Genomic DNA, 18,498 nt, shown 5'->3' with positions numbered 1-18,498 from the left:
ATGCCCACGTGTTTTGAACCACTTACTGTGGTTCATCATGAGGAACCACAGTAAGAGGTTCTAAACACGTCGACCCTGAAAACTACTTTGTGATTTCTCCATAATGTATTTTTTATAGATTATAATATTTTCATTTTCAAATATATGTTTTATTGTATTGACCAAAATTACCTAATATAGAAGCATCTTTCAACATAAATCACTTTTAAATATTACTTTTTGTTAATTCAATAACATAAATTCCAATTTTTTTTCCTAAAGACTAATATATATATATATATATGTGTGTGTGTGTGTGTGTGTTTCATTTTATTGTAAGTAGATATATACATTGTACTTAGTCTTGTTTTGTAACTAAGGAAACCAAATTAGAAACCATTCCACAATTTCTTTATCATCCAAAAAACACTCATGTATAAGAAGTTGAAACTAAAAAATTATTATCATGTGGCCTTAAGCCAACCAGAACAACTATAGACTTTAAATTCAAAAACTAGATAAATAGATAGGTAAAAGTAGAGAGTATTGAATACATCAACAAATATTGGGGGAGTTTGACTCTTCAACTACTATTTGTTCTTTGTTTCTTCCTATGAAGTAGCCTAGATTTTGGGGAATGCCCTAATGGACTACTATGTGCACTGCTCTAGTCATCGGTCCAACCCTCGGGTAGTGAGTTGTATCTAATCCGAAATGAGAAACATCTCCTCCCTTGTTGTGTCTCTTTGCACCAGAAATTGTCCCATGAGCATCTTAAGATACCAATATATGTCAATTGGATGCATGTAGTGGTCGAAACTCCCTCTACTATGATCTACATCCAGTATCCAATCAGTGAATTCAACAACAACTTCCATGTTGAAGAGACAACCTTTCTCGTCAATGATTTCTTGCTCAAACTAGCTAATTTCTTCCTATATCGGCATTGGTGTGTTCTCTTTGTATCTTCCCACCAATGACTCAACATGTTGTTGGGCATGAGTGTGCTCTATTTCCCTATAATATTCTATTCCACATCTTACCCTAACCTCTTTTCTAGGAATCATGATGTTCAAGTCAAATCTTAGAACATAGGTGCCTTGTGAAGTGAGGGTGGATGAAATAGGGATGAGGAGTCAAGACAATAGGACCGAGCCCATTTTCGAGGGAAAGCCTTCAAACTAAATAACCCCATAAGCCACATAAAGAAATAATTCTTGAGATCTCAAGGAAAAACCAAGAGACACTTGGAGTCAGAGTGTTAGAAAAGAAGGAAAAGAATGAGGGGAAACAATAGAGAACTTGTCAAGGGAATGGTAGACATTGGGAATGGGAATGGGTATGGAAAGTATAAACCAAACAATCACATGGCATTAATACTAATATTTAGCACACAATATGTTAAGGTTCATTAAGCAAAATATTATTTTTTGTATTAGTAATAGCTACTAAGTAGGTTTATTATATATAGGAGTTGTCTTTAGTGTGACATTTTGGACTTTCCAGTGTTGGAATCTGGTGAAAAAAATTGAAGTGAAATCTTGATTTGTGTTATTTAAACTGTTTTTTGATTGTATATATGGATTCATCACCCCGAAAACCCCCTAGGGAACTATGATTGTGCAAGGGTTACCCATCAAACTTGTGATTTCAATAAATTCCTATCAGATTTTAGAGAAATTAGATTAGAAAATCGCACCGGAAAAGCTTCCAAAAAGTCTCACTAAAGACAACTTGTTATATATATATATATATATATATATATATATATATATATATATATATATATATATATATATATATTCTTATTATATTTTTTGCATGCATGGAATTATGCATTTGATTTTTCTTTTGATTGGGTATTGCATTGTTTTTCACCAATAAATAGCTTTTGCATAGTCTAATATTATAGATTGAATCTTATTACGTTTTTATTAATAATTTTTTTTTGCAATATGATTGGTTCAGGTCTTATTCTATAATTATTGACCAGCATGAGGTTTTAGGATCAGGGACACTTGGGGTTGCCCGCTATGGACTTCGTATCTCTGTATCCGGGGCACTTGTCCTTGTTTCCATACTACCTACTAAAACCACAACGATCACATTTATTACAACAAAGATTGCAATACTTCAAGCACCAATGCAAGCGAGCATTAACATTCTTGCACCCGAGTGTAAAATCCTCCCTCTTTCCAAAATTTGACAACGCTACCAAGGATTTTGGTGCGGCGTAACAAGGATCCTCTACAATACACACAGTTCTAAATTTGACGCTGGGATCATTGTTTGCCTTTTGGGAGAGGAAAAATATACATGACAATGTATTTTTATACTTGCCGAAGGCAGAGTATATTGTAATCAGTTTGAGTCAAAATGCTTTGTCTCTTAATTCATTTGCAAAATTTTAAAAACTATTTGCAAAGTTTATTAAAGTTTTGGTAAAATTAAATATTATTTTTATTTTTTTAGAAATCGAAAATTAATTTTTGAATTTTTAAAATTTGAATTTCTAATTTTTTATTGGTGGATGACTAGTTTTATTTGGTTTAAAATCAATTTGTCCAAATTAAAAATTGTTAACAAAAAACTTCTAATAGGCTATCTATTAATTCTTCTATTATTTCTAATAACAATGTTTTTTTCCTAATAACAATCTAATCACCAAGCATCCTCATAAATTAATTATCCAAAACAAAAATTAAGTATATGGACTTTTCCGTAATTAATATTTTCTTTCCATTCATTATCATACTTGTTTTTAGAAATAAATATTTATTAACCTATAATCATTCCTTTCTTGTGTTCTATTAATTGTTGCATTCTTTCTAATAATAATGTTTTTTTTTTAATAACAATGTTTTCTCTATTTTTCCATTAATATATTTTATTAATCATAATATTTTTCTGATAGTTTAATTATATAATTGTTGCTGACCCTTTTTTCATAAAATTATGTTATCATGTACCAATAAATTATTTGCAATTTGATTCCCCTCCACCAAGTTTCTGGTGATTTAATCATGCACTTAATATAACTAAGTTATATGATCACACTCACCCCATAAGGGTTATCTACTTTTTGTAACAGGGGTAGGTACTAAGAAACAACGTTGCATATTACACTTGTTTAACTATTGCGTTAGATTTGCGATGAGCATGGAAGCATCTTTGTAGTAAAGTCATCAACACCATTTACAACAACAAAAACAAGTAGATAGCTTTCACTGGGAATACAACTAAATTGCAAAGCCCAAAACAACCTAGACATCAATGTCCCAAGTTAAAATTTGTTGATTTCCTGAAATAATATGATAAGACATTTTTAACTCTTGGAAATTGTATTGTAGGGATTTTTAAGGCATTCCTCCTATGTATCAATGAAGCGAAGGGCGCCTAAGCTTAGAACCTTAAACCATTAAGCACACGATGATGGTAGGTGCTTGATAAGTGGCATTTGAATATTTTTGGGCTAGAATTCTGTAAATTAAATTGATATGGTGTATGGTTGGTTTTGCAATTTCAATGTTTTAGGTAGATTCATAGATATTATATTATCACTCTCGTCATCAAATTGTATGAACTCCCCAAGTTCCTTAACTTTTGTGTATTCAACTTGACCTCCACTTAGGATTCTATAAGATGCCCTTGGGTCTTGGGCCAATAACCTATTTCCTTACATCCAATAAAAACGAGCTCTTAGCCAAATAATTTTAGGACATACTCCAAACCCATTTTACATTTTATATATATATATATATATATATATATATATATATATATATATATATATATATATATATATATATTGAAATAATATTTTTTATGACTTTGTTAAATTTCATTAATTATAAATATTTTATTTAAATAAATAAATAATATTTTATATAAAAACATATTGTAATTAATTAGTGAAAACATATTTCTTTAAGAAAAATTAAAATACCATTAAATAATTAAATAATATGTAATAAGTACATAGAAGTCAAAATACTTTTAATAAATGATTTAAAACATTTATGTTCGTATAATATTTTATTCAACATAGTATAGGTAAAATTAGTTTTAGTAAAGAAAAATTTTAATCAATACGTTGTGATTATTGTTAAGTATTTGACATTTATGGTAAGATTTATTCTCCGCTGGAGGAAGCCACTGCATCAAATTGGTATTAGATCTAGTAACGTCTGGTTCCCGGTTAACACAAACAAATCTCTTTTCAATGGATGCATCTAGAAGGTTAGTTTCTTTTCAAGAGGTTCATGAATTAGAAAATGATGAGAAAAATGGTTGACAGAGTCTTCTCAATGTTTGTAGCTCAAAAACATTAAACCATTCTGAAATAGAGTTTCTTGAAGTCCAATCATCCACAACATGAAAACTCCCATCTATATCCCTAGTGAAGTCTATAGTGACCTTTTTGTATTTCATTTAAAGGCAAAAACTAGGGTCTTTGTTAAAGAATGTGTTTATGAGGTCCAACAGAACTGTGATACAGTTCAAACCATGCCTCTCTTAAACCCAAAATAACTCCAAGCCGAAGCCAAGAAACATGGGACAAATTATCTACATCTGGGTTGTATAAGAATAGGAGTATCAACTCTTACACATAAAGGATTGAACACTTCTGTGCTCGCTACTATTCAAGACCTGACTCACAACAAGTATATAGACTCACTCATCAGTGGAATAATAGCTCCTCTACCAGGAGGACCAGTTTGGTTCAACTGTTATCCAAACTTTTATGTATACACCTTTGATGAACATTTGAAGGAAATTCTACAATAGCATGTCAAAACCACATGGTTTGATTTGAGACAACGAAGGAAAAACATCTCCATAAATACACGACGGTGCTTTAGACACACAAACACATTATACCATGTTTTCCTTCGTACTCCTAGTAGGGATTCACAGTGAATTGTAGTAGTCATAACTGACCCCTCAAATAAAAATATTGAGCATCACACCAGCAGATGGGAAGATCTTACTTTTCCTGAACATTGGGTGATTGAAGTCCCTAAATTACCAAAATTTCAAAATATTACCACTGCACAGATCTTAGAAAACCCATGTTCAACTCCCTTATATTTTCCACCTACCTCCAAAAATAATGCTTCCCCATCTTGGCTGAAAACTGTAAGAAATATTATGAAATTATCTCTTTTTGTGTACAAACTTCTCTATTAGAATTAGCCCAAATATTACAGTTTACCTCCCTAACTATTGAATGTCCTTATTGCAAAGATCTTGTAAATTTGGAGTCTCTTAGATTTCTGCAAGAACAACATAATCGTAACCCCTGCACAAGTGAAGCTCCAAGTACTACCTCTATTGTGCCATTCCCACACCCTAAATGTGTCGATATATATTTCCCTCATGACCAAGTACTCATGATTCACTTACTGCCATCCTTAGAAAACCAATACCCAAGGTTGACATAAATGTTCAACAGAATGTGGCCACTAGGCATGCCTCGATATGGCCTAGGGTATATTGAACAAGCCAACCAAATCATACCTACTTCCAAATTCCAAAAAAAAATTCCAAATGACTGGAAAAGGCCTTCAAAAACCAAAATGCATAAATTATTTTTAATAATTAATGGTTGCAAAAGACATCATGTAGATTTAGATTGGATGAAGAAAATGATAAATTGGGATCTCTTTGCACATCCCAAAACTTTTGAATTCAATACTAGTACTTCAACAACGGAAATGTAAAGCCTTTCACAAAAATGGAAAGAGTATATGCAAGAAAATGGTTGTTGGATATCATTTTATGAGTGGAAAGAATTACAAGAGATCCCGAGTGTCCAAATGATGGGTGTGAAAACTCTAGACAATAAAAAATGGACCAGTATAGATGGAACAAAAATTGGAATCCCCTTCAATTTTTCCACTATTCAAAGGAATCATCATTGAAGAAGAAGAAAAAACAAACTAAAGCTATCCCTTTAGTACTCAAAGATGAATTCATTATGGTTGGTACATATCACCATCTACAAATTAGCGAACAAATCAATTGGATAAATGCAACCCTCAAGGGAATGGTTGTTCATATTTTTATCTCAAATGATTATGCTTGTAACAGGCATGTTGAAGATCTCCAAGCCAATGTAAATACCATCTCTTCAAGTGTAAATAGTTTCTAGTTTTATCTACCACAAAATCCAAGATGAAACTAGAGGATTTAGACAACTTACTGTAGACTTGAAAGAAAAAAATAAGGGAGTTGCATGAAGAACTAGACGAAGGATTGCGAAAATTCTTATGCTACGCTAATGAAAAAATCTTAGAAATAAGAAAACATTTAGAAAATTCCCACAAAGGCAACTCAGATAAGTTTATTCCCATGACTCATTTTACTAGCCATCCTGTCTCAATGATCAAGCCTCATAAGTTGGCAAAGACCTTTCCCCACCTCTTTCCAGAAGAAAATCTAGAAACTTCTAAAAACGATAGACCTTTAGAAATTGAGGAATCCCAATCACATGTGCTTCCCATCCATGAGCCTTTGGCCCCACATTGGTCCCGACCTTTAGCTCTCAATTTATATGGCAAAGGGAAACTATTTGAACCTCAAAGTGTTTCTGAAGAATGGTACTCAGAGTGGAATATTAATAACTTGAGCACAAGATAAGTCAAGAAAATGATATATCTATATATATATATATATATATATATATATATATATATATATAATATATACATCTTACAAGATTATGTGATTGAAATGAAAATCTGAAGTTGAAGCTTTCAAAGCTATTATTCAATGTTGCACTGGTACCATGGCTAGATGGTGGCAGTTAGTATCATCACCGGCTATGGTAGACAAAATGTCACAAGAGGTTTTGAAAGATGAAATAGGTGATGTTTTATATCATTCTGATAGTTCCTCCCCCAAACGTAATATGATTGGTGCTCTAACAGGTATGATCTTAGATAATTGGTGTGTAACTGAGACTGAATTTTTTGATAAGAATTCCATAATCTTAATGAATATCAAATGTAAAAAAATGTCTTAGTATGAATATTCCCATAGGGAATGGGTGCAGATAATCTATAAAGTCAAAGACAACAAAAAATTACTTTGGAAACAGGTATATCTTGTTGCACTTCCTAGTAAGTTTGTTGAATACCTCAAAATTCAAATAGTCTTCCAATTTCCTTATGAATTATAGTTGGGGGAAAATCTATGTAATAATTACAAAGGAATTGGTAGGACTATGCACCAATATGAAAGTTAATAAATCCATCCAGAAGATTTCTAGGTTATCTAATAATAGATCAATACATCAAAAATATGGTCTTTATACAAATGATCCAATTGTCAGAAGGAGGAATGCCTAAAAGGTAATTAAAAAGTTTTCTGCGAAAAAGAATAAATTTCACAGAAACTCCCATAAGAGACACAACATGCAAGCTCCAAGAAAATTCAAATGAATTCCAAAGACTCATTATTTCTCTCCTAAAAATATTCATCTACAAACTCATAAAAGACAATCATGGGATAAAATTGTATGTTGGCTTTGTTATCCCCTACAATTTCCTAGGCTGAGGAGGAGATCGAAAGAGGTAACCTCAAACCACTTTTAGTTCAGTAGCTAGCCCTACTGAACCAAAGAGGGATCTCTCTAAGGATTTGTCAATGAATAACTGAAAAGAAATAGGTTTTAGGCTAGATATACAAGTCTTGTTTGAGTATTTGAGAATTTAGGGTTTTTTAATTTGTTGGACTAGGGATTAGAACATGTAATTAGGTCAAGGCCTCAAGTGTATAGTAATAGGTATAAACAGGAGCTAGATATCAGTGTGTTATTGTGAACTTAAGGTTTTGTCAATGTAGTATAGGTCTGAGATTTTAGGATAACATAATGATCATGTATAAGCATGAATTCATTAGTTATAGAAGAAAAGAAACACAAGCATGATTTTCCACATAAACAGAGCTTAAATCTAAGAATTTTGTCTATATGACTGTAAGGAAAACCACAAGAAGAGGATAAAGCATGAAAAGAGAGATTATTTCATCAATTAGAAACTGATCTAAAGGGAAAACAACACCATAGACTCACTGAACAAGTATTCCTTAAATATGGCTGCAACTTCTCCTTGATTAGCTGTAAGAAGACATAAGGTACAAGCTTCTCCACAAAAGTCCAACCCAACACTCTGAATGAGAAATGATATATATAGACTCAATCAAACAGCTTCCCCACCTTCAAAAGTCAAATTCATAGGTGGTGGAACTGATTCCAACGTTCTCTCAACCAACAGGTGAGAGTGAGAAGGTCAAATACAAACTCTTCTCTTAGAATTTGTTTTGAATTTGCTTCCTTTATGAGGCCTAATTAACCATAAAAACAACCTATCATGTCTATTTATTCATGATTACATCATCTAACCTCAAACTACTGCAATTACATCATGAGTTTTGACTTTGACCAAGTCAAGCTAAAAAACTAGGAAATTACACAATGAAATTGAAAATAAAAACTCAAAAATTTTCAGAAGCGTAGTGCCAACTTTGAGCCCACTTTTAGGTGCCTTCCTGAAGTCCAAATTGGGATCTAAGAGAACTTTCAACCAGCCTTTCTTGTCTTGTTTCCACAACACCTTGAATTTTTGAAAATGACCCATGGGAAGGCATTCAAAAACACATTCTCCCACGGTGTCTCCAGAAGCGCAGCGCCTGTCAAAAAGAGTGGCAAAATGATGATTTTTTACCCATTTTTTCTCCTTTTTCTCAAATATGAACCATGTCTAAAAAATATGATGAAATGGGTTTTGAGAGGAGGTCATCATCTTTCCAAAAATGTAAGCCACTTGTCAATTGGAGTCCTGAGGAAAAAGCGCAACGCCAAGGCGCTGTGCTTCTGTGACTAGCCCAATTTCTAAATTTGGCACTAAAATTCTAAAAAAAACAAAAAAATACTAAGAAAACCTTAAAAATTGGTCATGAAGTGAAAAATGAGGTATTCCATGCCCTCATGGATGCTTCAGCAAGCATCTCCAAGTTATCCCTCTCATTTTTGTCCTTTAGGGTTTCCTTTAGCTTGTTTTTCAACTGCTTGATCTTGATGTTGCAAATCATGTTTCTGGTCTACTAATGATGGGCCACGTGTCTCAATAGTTGATTATCCTTGTTGGCTTTGTCAAGAATCTGTTCTAAGTGGTCATTGACCTTACTGACCCAATACTCTCTATCCTCATTGATCTCCAAGGCAATTTTGTTGTCCATGTCTAGGTCTTCATCTAGTAGATTATGTCCTTTCTCCTCCTTCAATGCCCTTTTGAGTCCCTTGGTTCTTGGTTTATTTTTCCTAACTTGTTTTTCAGGTTCCTCATGTTCACTAGGTTCCAACACTGCTTTACCTTTACCTCCTTGGTTGAAGGGAAAGTACCCCTAGAGTCCTTTGGGCTGAGACTCTACCAGACTGAAAATTGCTTATACAAAGAAACACACACACACAGCCATCTTTTTTACTTTTAAGCAAATTCTAATGTTTTAGGGTACATACCTAAGGTCCTACGTCTGAGAAGACCGTTAGGGTGCAAACCCTTCTTGGAGTTCCCTTCTTCTTTCTCTGACCTGCAAGACAAACAAATCAAAGAAATCAACAGTACATGTATAGAAGTTTATGTATAAATCATCTTTATGCTATAAAGTTAGTTATAAATAATCTTTAAGTAACTACTTTCATAAGAATTCAACACAAGAATCTCATAAGCATAAAGAAAGATTATTCGGGAACAAAGACGTGTTTCTTTATATATAAAGGCAAATAAAGTACATATATCGGAAAGATATCACCTGAACACCTTCAGCAGGCTCCAAGCAAGCTTCCTCCCGGATTCGTTCCAGCCTCCAGCCTTCAACAAGAGCTCCTTCCAAGTCTTACTCAATGATGATGTCAAGGATGAATGATCACCAATACACATGGAAACAAGGGTTTCCTATGCAAAATGGGGGAAGTGCAGGATGCACCAAGGACTTCAGACCTGGTCTAAGGGAAAAATCTCAGCATAATAATCTTGCTCTCCTTTCTCTCTCCCCTTGGCCTTCCCTTTGATGTCTTTTTATACCCTCTCCAAAGTAGTTTTTTAGTTAGGAGTTGGTTGGGAACAGTTGGGCCACGGGCACTAACAGGTGATCCAGCAGGTAAACCCGCGATCACCGCCCGAAAAAGAGGAAATTATATTTTTTTAAGTGTTTTAATAGATACACGCGGGTTGGGTATGACAGACCCGCGTGTACACGCGTTTAACACAGGGCAAAGTCGCGTACAGGGAATAAAACACTGTTTTTTAAATTTTTGGACCAGGTCTGGAAGGAGGGGTTGCCCTAGGCCATAAGTGCAGCATCACAAACCATAAGAGTGAGATTTGGAGCTATAACAGATGCCCCCTAATGTATGAGGTCAGAAGGGGAACATGATGGCCGAAATACATTAAGTAAGTACAAGGAAAGGAACTCTGCCGAAAAACCGAGGAGGACTTCACCGGAATTCAGCCTGCCAAGCCACCGAAAGGAGATCAGAAAGAAACACTGTCTGAGGCGGGCATACCCATGCTCAGGAAAAGTAAAGCATGTCCGCATATCAAGTACAAGCGGATCCACTAAGTATACAAGTATAAATGACTGTAAAAATACATAATGGATCATCTGATCATAATGAGTAAGTACATGTCTGAATATCACATATAAAACTGTCAATGATGCTGAAAGATGCAACGGATCACTGAAATCAAAGACTGATCCCATAAGGTACCAACTGAACATGATGGAATAGGATGGTACTACACTGCAAACTCAGGTGCCAGCATATAGAATGTCGCCATGACTGACTGCAACATATAAGGTGGAATGGTATCAACTAGCAGTAACAGGAGCAACTGTCAAGTGAACCAATGAATGCTGATACAACCTGAGGTCTTCACCGACCGCCGTGGTACATTTCTACACCATGGGAATAAATGATCTGAAGTCGACCATGTGAGAAATCGTTTGATTACCGGTCATTGATGTATACCGTTAACAAACGCGAGACTACCCACCGATAATGATAATGAGCGTCAAGGTACCCAGTACAATCTAACAAGTGTGAATAGATGAGCTGAAGTCGAACACCTGTAAGAATCTATCAATCAGGAGACAATGATGGTTTCCCACTGTCGATAGCGAGGAATCTGCCACTAATGACTGCAAACCCCAAGGTACTGCCAAATGGACTCTAGATCTTTGCCCCAGAGCAATGAGTCGGAGTCGATAGGGAAAGATCCGCTAGAAGGAAGGCATTAAGGCATCCTCCATCAATCTAGCGCGAGTGTAACCCGTAGGCCAATAATGTGGAAGGAATCGGACGAAAAAGATGTAGTAACCCAACCGAAATTACGTTTCCGGCGTACACAAGATGTGGCTAGCGCACGGCAGAAACCCTCTGAACCAACCAATAATGAAAGCTGACACAGAGGCGAGGTATCCACCAATAGGGTCAAATGGAAACCAAGGTACTGCACGAATCCCAATGTGTGATAATGTATGCTGATGTCGAACACAAGGGAAACCACTCAGTCAAAGACCCATGATACTGATCGATGCTGAGCACAAGGTGACCTATCAATAATGAAAATAGGGCCAGGGTGCGGTCTCTAGGTCTGCCCTCAGAGCAATGTGTCGTCGTCGATAAGGACAAGACCCGCCAGCAAGAAGTCAATGGGGACCTTCTCAAACCGGCACGAGTGAAGGACCAATATAACTGATGTGATGATAGACACGACACTGACAACCAGGGATGGCCGACTGAAAAATGAGTCAAGAGACACCGCAGAAAGGCCGACTCAGGCTAACTTCCCTTGAACAAAAGCACGACTCAATGTGACTATGTGGCAGCATATAATGAATCTGTATAAGTTTGTCATGCAGGAGGCACGAACGAACCCTCCATATGATTGGAAGAGATAACCAATCGGGGGAGAACTGACTCGATAACAAGGTTATGGCTTACCTAAGTCAAACTAGATCCCACCCATGCGGAGGAGACTTTGTTTTGAGTGCTTTGTTCAAGGGCGACACGACTGACTCTAGCTGCCAACAATAAATGGAAATAATGTCCCTGTTCCCGCTCTTTTTGGAATATTTAATTTTTTTTGTCTTTTTCTGATAAGCCGGAAAAAGAATAAAAGAATGCTATGGTACAGTGGAAAGAACGAGTGTCGGTGAAACAGATGCTCTAGTTCCTGGGAAAGGAACGTTCCTATGCTCAATGCAGGGAGGTGAAAAACTGGTCAGTGACACTCAGAGGTATGTCCCTTCCACGGATCTGGGTATGTCAAGCTGCAGAGGTCAAGGGTATGCAAGGTTGATTTTTTGCAGACGTCATGGTCAAAAGTGGGCTTAAACACGAGTCCAAGTGAAGCCGGTTATAGGCCAAAAGGTGCAAATGGTCAACATGCAATGCAGAAGTACAACTCAACACACATAGGAGCCTCTAGGGTATAAGGCCAGAACGAAGCGAAGAAGCAAGGAAGAATGAGTCTTCAACGCATAAGTCATGGCGGGACTACAGAGGACTCCCGAGCCTACTCAAAACGAAGCAGCATGGGCAACAAATGTCAGTGAGGTGCTAACTAGGATGCCCATGTAAAAGGATGGCTCTACCATCATGTCATGATTTAAAGAATCGGCGAGTGAAAATGGCTTGCGAACCATAACATGATGGGGTCGACCCTACGGCAGATGTATCGGTCAAATGGAGGCTAGTATGCATAATGCAACGGAAAAATGGTGTCCCTAACCTATATGCCAGTGAGAACACGATACCTGCCATGACGGGTCAGCAGTCATGGAACCGCCTCGAATCGTCGAAAAATGTCCAAAATGTCCTGAAAAACAACTCAATCTCGACATTCCAAGCTCCCAAGTTAAAAGTGACATGAAACCAAACAAAATAAAATTTTGAAAAAATTTTGCATTTTCAAAACTTATAAAAAGAAATTTTGGACTTACCATTTTCACCGTTTGACTTGGAGAGCAAATTGTGGAGCAAAAGGAGCAAACTTTCCCCGTGACTTATTCAACCGTTCAAACTTGCCGAAAACTTCCAGGTAAGCACTAAACTTGTCTTGCAATCAATTGTGATAGTTTTTAGGAAGTTTAATTAATGTTTCACCGTTAGATTTTTGCAAAAAATTGCTCTGCGGCGTACACGCGGGTTGGATGTATATAAATCGCGTATACGACGGCCCTACACGCGACTGTGTATAGGGTAAACCGCGTGTGCGCAGCGAAAAATTTTTATATAAAAAACTAATGGATGAATTTGATTTTTTCTTCCAGGATGACTCTCACATGGCGTGAAAGAGAGCACTCAGCTGTAGATAATGAAGTTATGGAGAATGATGAGGCATTAGATGCCTTACGGGGATGCGGATTGTTAAAATTCTTTAAGTTGCCGAATATGAAAGCAAATGTGTGTCTGCTCGAGAGACTTATTGATTACTGGGATGTCGAGGAAGAAGCTTTTATGATTGATCAAATGCCACTCAGGATAGAAGTGGAAGATATATATTTCATCACGGGCCTTTCCCGAAGGGGAGAGGTAGTCCACTCCCGGGGCAGGACCCGGAATAGTCTCAGCGTAGACGACTATGTACAACTTTACTGCCCAGGTCATCGGAAGGTCGGGAGTCAGATCTCGATCCCACACGTGGCGAGTTTGTCACTGTGGATAATCCTGTTCACCATAGCTCGAGTGAACGGGTCATCTTCGCTACATCAGGCATCACGAGTAAACATGAGCGTAGCAGTGGACTGTCTCACCACGGTGTTTGACTGGTGTACTCCCCTACTTGCCAACATGAAGGAGCAGCTTGCTTCTATCAGGAAGGGACAGACCAAGAACTTTGGGTATGGGACCATTTTATGCACATTTTTCTTCGAGAAGGTTCCTGCACTCCGTCCCAGGGTAGCAGTTCCTATCAGTAGTCCACGTGATCCACGTATGGGCCGGTGGGCTGACTTGATGAAACGTCTGGGGGGTGGGGAAGTGCCCAGGAATGCATTCGACGACGACTTTTTTGCTTGGTGGGAGCAACAGATCATCGCCATAGACGACTACCCCTATGCTGGACTGGATTTCCGAGGAGATCCTGACCTAGTGCTGCCACCAGATGCAGCATGGGGCGAGATCGGTAAGATTTTTTGATTTTTATGATTTTATGATTTTTAGGATTTTTCAAGCATAATGATGAACTTTGAAAAATATATTTTTTTGATGAGATTCAAATGACTGATATGATGATCATGTTTCAGACATTGGGCCTGTGCGACCAGATGGATTCCCACGGCACGGACGGCGTGGCCGAGGAGCCGAAGAGGCGGCTGCGGATGCGGAAAGGACCCTCGCCAACGTGCAGCGACACTTGGCGAGATTGAGCTATCAAGTACCGATGGCCGAGATAGAGGACCTTCCTCCAGATATGCAGCGTCATGTGGTTGGGATGCCACGTGACTGGGTTCGCGTTTTTCGGCGCGTGGCCAATGCTATAGTTAGTTATTTAGCTGCTCATCCAGAGCCGAGGCATTAGATATGCCTGACATGATTATGGGCATTTGAGTCCCAATTTTGTATATTTTTGGACACACATATGTACACTCGAGACGCTTTGTGATATATATATATATACAGTTTGACTTTTTGATGCATGATTTTATGATGATGAATGATTGATATGCCAGTCTAATGCTTGATTAGCGATAGAATCAGCTAACCAATTTTGAGATCTTGGAATGTGCAAATAATTAATGTAAATAAATGATCTTTGCAACAACCTCACCCTTAAATATTGGCGATATAATGATGGATCTCTAACCCGATAAATGTTATTTAACTGAGACACTATCAATTGAGAATCAAGATACACTACCAACGAGTCGATCCCGTAAGAGATTGCCTCGGATAATAAATTAATAACAGCTGTATACTCGGCCATATTGTTTGAAGCAGGACCGATACACACGCCTCTCGATGTCATCAACTGACCAGTTGGGTAATAAAGTACCCAAGCTGCGGAAGCAAGATTCCGAGTGTGCCGACTAGCACCATCGGCGAATCCAAAATAAACCAAATCATCCATCAACACCTGCCAAAGCAGACCAAAAGTGCTGATATCAAAAAAACGCTCGATAAGATATGTACAAATATACATAAAATACAAAGAAGCCATTGCCTGGTAAAACTAAGCAAAATACTTCCTGAGGTAGAGCCCGTCAGGGGGCTCCGCCAACTGACACCTAGGGATGTTTATAGGTACGACGATCGAACCAATCAATATACTCTCTTCGGCAAATAAATGTGTCGGAGCCAAAGGGACCGTACAAACATCACTAGTCGAACTGGAGGACCGAGATTCTACTTCATGCACAGGGGAATGAAAGTATAACCGACGATGTAAATCTTCCAAAGGTCGATCTACGGCCGTCATTGCTTCGAATATCGCTTCATCCGATGGAAAAACAATATCCGAGCAATCCGATGCAGAGGTGGAATCAGGGGTCCGAAAATGAGCCACATCACCATCTATTTCTTTCCCAGAGGAGATAGTAGAATGGTTATCTACAGCGTTATCGATAGATTCACATCTAGGTTCTGCTGCAGACATAAGAGATTCTATTTCACCCACCTTGTCGTCACCTGATGTGGTCACAGATGAAGCTAAGGTTCCAGGATTCGAAGAATAAAGAGTTTGGACAAACTCTCTCCGTAAAGGATCCCTGGAGGATGAAATTGTATCTATACCAACTGTAGGAGGGGGAAGGTTAAACGTACCCATCAATGAAGAATACATCCCGACTCCTAGACTCTCAATAGGCGGACGGGGGTTACCCACTAAAGGAATGGTAGAGTCAGAGTTTGCTTGAGGATCAGCTGGACAATAGTCCAATTGGTCAACCTTAACGATTTTCCCCTCATAAGGAAAGCAAATGACACGAAATAGAGTCGAAACAACGGCTTCCATCTCGTATACCCAGTTCCTTCCTAATAGGAGATTATAATCTAGGTTAGCGTCTATGACTTCTACTTCAATATTAACGACCTTTCCTCCAACACATATAGGAAAAGCCGGGATAATCCCGTACGGTCTATGAGAGTGACCATCAAATGCTGTCAATAGGGTGGGTGAAGGAACAACCGTCGGTGATCCAATGGCCTTCCAACATGACATAGACATGACACACGTGGAAGCTCCCTCATCTACAACCGTCCGGAAAATATTCGTTTTCTGGTAGGTAGACTTTATCTGGAAAGCCATGTGATGAGGAAGTCTCTTTTTGACATTACTCATATCAAAAGAGAGAGCTAAGGAATTACTTGGATCTACTGCCCCCATTGCCAATAGCAAGGCACTTCGTTGAGTAGGACATGTCTGGAGAACCTCTAACGCGGACATAGCACATGGACTCTGAGCCAGATCCTCGACAATGGAGTAATTCTGGGCTGCCCTAATATTAGGGTTGATAGTCGCGCGTTTAGCTGAACCTTTCGGCACCCGAGGTATAGTCTCAACAGAAGGTCGCTCAATATGAAGTGGGTTGTTAGTTTCGGGAACTGATTTACCCTTAGAATTTTCACCTTCACCATAATCGCGTGACCGTGTGGCCACATTAGCGTGAGCACCCATCATGAAAACATTTGATGACTTATCCCCTTCCTGGTTGCCCCCTGAGGAGGTCCCAGGATTCGAATTCGCGCCAGCAAGAAGTTGCTGCCCTTGGGGAAACGGGTTAGTCAACACAGCTTGCGAACTAGAAGTCCCTTGCTGTGCTAACAAGCGCTGAGCGTCTTCGATTTTAGGGCAAAGATGAGTTAGATGGTCTCCAGTGCATAACTTGCAAGGAAACTTGACTTTCTTTCTCGACTCACCCTTACCACCACCAGCGTTGTTGCCGGATTTATTTGCATCGGGCTGCCCATCCGAGTTCTTCTTTTTACCACGTCCTTTCTTTTTCCCATCGGAATTTTGATTTCCTTTGGGGTTATTGGATTGGACGGCGTTAATGGAAGAATTTTGGGAAGCAGGAGGACTAGACATTGTGACTTGGTTGTTAGGAGCAGTTTGTAATGACAACTGCTGCAATTGATTTAGCAAGTTCACTGTAGTTGAGTCTACAGACCCCACGATACCATCCGCATGCGGACCTGGCTTTGGCTTAGCTAAATCAACCTTAGATCCAGGAGCATCTGGCAAGTACTTTTGGAGGATCCCAGACTGAGAGTAGATCAGTTCTAACTGCTGGGCCCTGAAAATGGCTTGCTCCTCAGAATAGACCCCAGACATGGAGACATCCTTGGAGATCTCAGGTTGCAAAGACTTCAAAAACCACTCTAGACGGTATTCCGGAGGGATTTCGGCTTTAATGAGCCTTTTTCTCCGTCTCCATTCCTGTATGTGATCAGAAATGTGGGTTGCCTTATCCTGACGAAAGGTAGCCAGAAGTTCAGTTCCGGCATCATAGCGGACAGGCAACTGAAAGTGATTCAAGAAGATATTAGCTAAGTCTGCGAACGATGTAAAGCTGCCCCCTGGCAACTCTATGTACCATTTAGCCGCATTACCAGTCAAGGTGCGCTGAAAAAGTCTCAACCTAACCGAATCTTCGATGAGGGAGTTAGATGAGCACCACAAATGGAATGTGGTTACATGATCGCCCGGATCTTCACCACTCTTCCCTTCGAATTTTGGGATGTCCGAAGGGAGTTTGGTTGGGACCGGAGGCCAGGCTGGATTGTATCTGATAGGGTCGTTCGTTAGCTTAGTGAGATCTGGCAAGTTTAACGTTGCCAGAAATGGAAGCCTAGGAGGACCTAGGGGATTCCACCCAGACTGGGCAGAACTCCCCAAGTTCTGAAAAGATTGTCCTGGGATTTGAGAGGCACCAGGCTGCCCCAAGTGACCAGTAGAACCAGCTGAACCAAAGGGCAAGCCTTGTGGTCCAGCAAAATTCGGAGTTTGACCAACTCCTGCCGTATAAGCTCCATAGCTTGCAAAGTTTCCTCCTATAGAATTGTAAGGAGTCGATAACCCCTGATATGGGTTCCAAGCCGAAGCGAGGGGAGGAATACTTTGAAACATGCTAACTGTGGAATACGGCCTACTTCCTTGTTGACCGATGAATGGATTCGCAGTTCCTGCGTTACTAGCCCCAGGGTTATTCCAACCTTGGAAAGGATTGCTGCTTTGTCCTATTGAAGAAAAAGGCATGGATCCTACCGTTGGGTTGGAATGTGGAATATGACCACTTCCAAAAGGAAAACCCTGAAATGAAGCCGATCCGCCCATCATGGACGTAGCGGCATTGAACGGAACTGACGGAATACCCTGTGATTGGGTGCCAAAAAGGAAGGAACCAGTACTAAAAGCATTGGTTTGGGCATTTCCACTCGTGGACGGAATGGAGGTAGACCCAACCAAAGATGTGCTAGCAAACGATCCGAACAAGGAAGCGGAGGGGATG

Source organism: Pinus tabuliformis, chromosome 1_2, assembly GCF_031772625.1.
Source record: "Pinus tabuliformis cultivar Carrire ecotype Pingquan chromosome 1_2, CPIR1, whole genome shotgun sequence".
In the NCBI taxonomy this organism is placed as follows: domain Eukaryota; kingdom Viridiplantae; phylum Streptophyta; class Pinopsida; order Pinales; family Pinaceae; genus Pinus; species Pinus tabuliformis.
This window is presented reverse-complemented; position numbering follows the sequence as displayed.